This window comes from Aethalodelphis obliquidens, unplaced genomic scaffold (genome assembly GCF_003676395.1).
Source record: "Aethalodelphis obliquidens isolate GAN/ISIS:26980383/991018 unplaced genomic scaffold, ASM367639v1 scaffold34, whole genome shotgun sequence".
Classification (NCBI taxonomy): Eukaryota; Metazoa; Chordata; class Mammalia; order Artiodactyla; family Delphinidae; genus Aethalodelphis; species Aethalodelphis obliquidens.
This window is the reverse complement of record NW_020837978.1, coordinates 1,798,182-1,801,365: the sequence shown is the minus strand read 5'-3', so window position 1 is coordinate 1,801,365 and position 3,184 is coordinate 1,798,182. Positions and strand designations below refer to the sequence as shown.

The window sequence follows — 3,184 nt, the reverse complement described above, 5'->3', positions numbered from 1 at the left end:
GATCAGCCTACTTTCTCCTAGGAAAGTTCTCAAACAGTGAAACATATGAAATTAGCTTCTATTACTTATTTAAAAATCTCAGTAAAACATACATAACATAAAACATAAAAATATACATAACATAAAAAAAAAAAAGGCTCCAGGTCGCAGCCTGTATCAGAATTTCCTTCCTTTCTGAGGCTGAACAATACTTCATTGTATGGATGGACCACATCAGCAGACACTGGGGCTGCTTCCACATCTTGGCCATTGTGCATAATGCTGCTGTGAACATGGGTGTGCAAATATCTCTTTGAATCCTTGCTTTTAACTCTTTTGGGTGTATACCCAGAAGAGGGATTGCTGGGTCACGTGGCGGCCCCACGTTAAATTTTTGGAGAAACTGCCACACTGTCTTCCCCAGTGGCTGCGCCATTTTATGTTTCCGCCAGCAGAGCACAGGTTCCAATTTCTCCACATCCTCAGCAACACTTACTTTTGTTTCTTTGATGGGCTCCGTGGTGTGATGGGTGTGGGGTGGTATCTCGCTGTGGTTTTGGCGTATGTTACCTTTCACTCAAGAAAAAGCATTCTTCATTCCGGATTTGGTGGGAGTGTTTTGAGGAGGAACCATAAAAGCAAAGTTCTCCACCGAATGGCAGCTCAGGGCACATTCATCAACCTACGCCTGGGCCCAAAGACGGGATCCGACCTTTAGAAGGAGCTGGCTGGGAAGCCCTGCATCGCCCGGCCGTGCTGAGCCCCAGAGACGTCCCCAGGGATTCCTGACCATTAAATCGTGCCCTGAATCTGGGGTGGGAACGGCCCTCTGTAACGTAACACTGCTGACAACTTTGTGCTGGCCCTTATGTAAATGGGGGAGTGCTCTTCCAAGCATCAGGGTCAGGCACGGACACTCCTCCTATTTCAGCGTTGGAGGTGGACTTGACCGAGGCAGCGGAGGAATCCGAGCAGACACCGTTTGTGCAGACAGCTGAACAGGCTTGTTCCAGGAGACCACGCCAATTTAGTGTCTTTGTTGCTTTTCTTTTTTCCAAAACCACGTCCACATTTGTCACCGTATCTTAGCCTCTCAGTAATCTTTGGAACTAGCGGAGATCAGCCCATTTGACAGCAAGAACCATAGTCTCTGAGACGTGAAGTACCTTCTGCAGGGGACGCAGCTGGTTAACAGAAACGCCACTAGAACCCAGCATCCTGGCTGTGGACCAGTGGTCCATTTCACAGAGATGATCCCCGCTGGGAGTTAAGATTTCGTGCATCTGAATAGCCTGCTTTCTTCAGGACTTTTTACGGCTCGAAGCAAATTATTGCGTGGAGCAGCAGCAGAGGCGCAGCTTTGCGTCTGGCCCTTTCTCCATAGATCCTGGTGGTAAAGCCCAGCTCCGTGAAGATGGGCGCACCGCCCCCGCCCCCGGGCCTCCCTAACCTCAGCGGGTACCACCCAGGGCTCCTCACAAGACTTCGAGACTCAGTCTGGTTAACTGTGCTTAGCTTCAGGTTAGAAACCACTGCTGATGACTCTCATGATCATTAAAATCAGCTTCTCAAAACACGAATGTCATAGACTAAAGAACTTCCCGGGCCTCTTGTTGTTGCCCTGCTTAGCTCAGGTGAGAGATCATGTGAAGTTCTGTGCCACTGGCGGTGGTCTCTGAGTGACTGGTGTTTTCCTTCTGGAGTTTCAGTGGCCTGAAGTAGACACACAGGTCTGGGCAGCCCTCACCAGGCTATTTGCAAATGTGCAAGCCCACGCATAAATGGTCCGTCTTCTGGAATTTACTAGCTGGAGACCTGAGTGGCCAAGAGCACAGGGGCTTGTGGACACGGCATGTGGGTGCCACTGATAGACAAAGGCAACCAGCTGACTCTTATGGCTTCTCTCCACGGAGGTCATTCCTCAGCTCAGGTGGCCTGTGCCGAATATGAGCCCAGAGCGTGATGAAGCTGTCGCTACGGGGACGGCAGAATCAGTGCCTGAGGGTTTTAGGTTACGGTGAGTATTAGTGGGAACACGGTGACGGTTTCCTTAAATAAACCAGTGAACAGCAGGCCCTTTTCTGCTTGAAAACAAAAGATGAGAAAAAGCTATCTCACGTGCCAACTCTGATATGTATTCTATTGTATATTTACCGGAAAATGTATAACTTTGATTTATTATTTATGTCTTTACAGAAGCACCTTTTGTCAAGGATACCATGACTGGAGGAAAGAGCTTTTGTTATCATGAAAAACAATGATCAGTCTTATGTTGCTCTTTGGAACGAAATCCTCAGAGCCTACTTTAAAATTATAGACCTTAAAAGTTGCCTATTTCTTTTCAACCAAAGATACCCAACGTTAGCATTACTTAAAAATAGTTTTTAACTAGTGGATAATGTTACGTATGAGATGCCCTTCCAAAGCATCTTTGCACTTTACAGCTTCTCAGATGATACCACCCTGTTAAAGCCTGTTCATGAACCATGGGGCTGACACCCCACAGAAAAGCTCATGCAGGATAGCCAGAAATTTCCTTCCCGTGTCATACTCAAACAAAGTTTGAAAATAAAAAGTCTTTCCCTCATTTCATTCCATCTCTACTGAGCCACAGGTAAGAGAATTTGATGAGAAAATTTGGAAGTAACTGGTGGCCAAGAGCATGTAGGATATGGACCATCTCGGGGTAAAGATAGGGACGGGTATCACCAAAAATTTTGTAACTTGCATTCATCAAGGAAATGTCGTGCTAAATTCATCTTATTCCTTTTTCTCCTGGGTTACTAAACTGGCTGATGTGAGAGTGCCATGATTTAGATTAATTTCTGCAATTAAGTTTCTTACCATGTCTTGTGGGAAATTCAGAGGCATGTAAACTGGATAACAGAAGAGCCGGGTGAAGTTGTGGTTAATTAGAGAACCATCCTCAATACATGTTAACTGTGCATTGATATGAACCTGGAGCCATGGTCCTCAGTTGCTTTCTGTTGTGGCACACGTGGAGGACGGCTGTGCCCCTCCTGGACTTGTGTCCATGGTTGTGTGCGGGGTACGTACAGTCCAGCAGACTGGCCACAGGTCCACCCTGTCCCTCCCACTCAAGAAAACACACCTGGAAACTGGTTAGTGCAAGAGACATTATTCTGAGAATAAACTTACCACTCTGATCTGGAAAATGAAAGGCTGGCAGATTTCAGTACCTGGG

The 3,184-nt window shown here is 46.8% G+C and overlaps 1 long non-coding RNA gene across 1 annotated transcript; it reads left to right on the top strand.

Moving 5' to 3' along the window:
- The first annotated feature begins 260 nt into the window (after positions 1 to 260).
- On the top strand, positions 261 to 2,566 carry LOC113631667 (uncharacterized). Its single transcript, XR_003437485.1, has 2 exons — positions 261 to 1,996; positions 2,176 to 2,566. It is a non-coding gene; the product is annotated as an uncharacterized LOC113631667 (long non-coding RNA).
- The last annotated feature ends 618 nt before the right edge of the window (positions 2,567 to 3,184 follow it).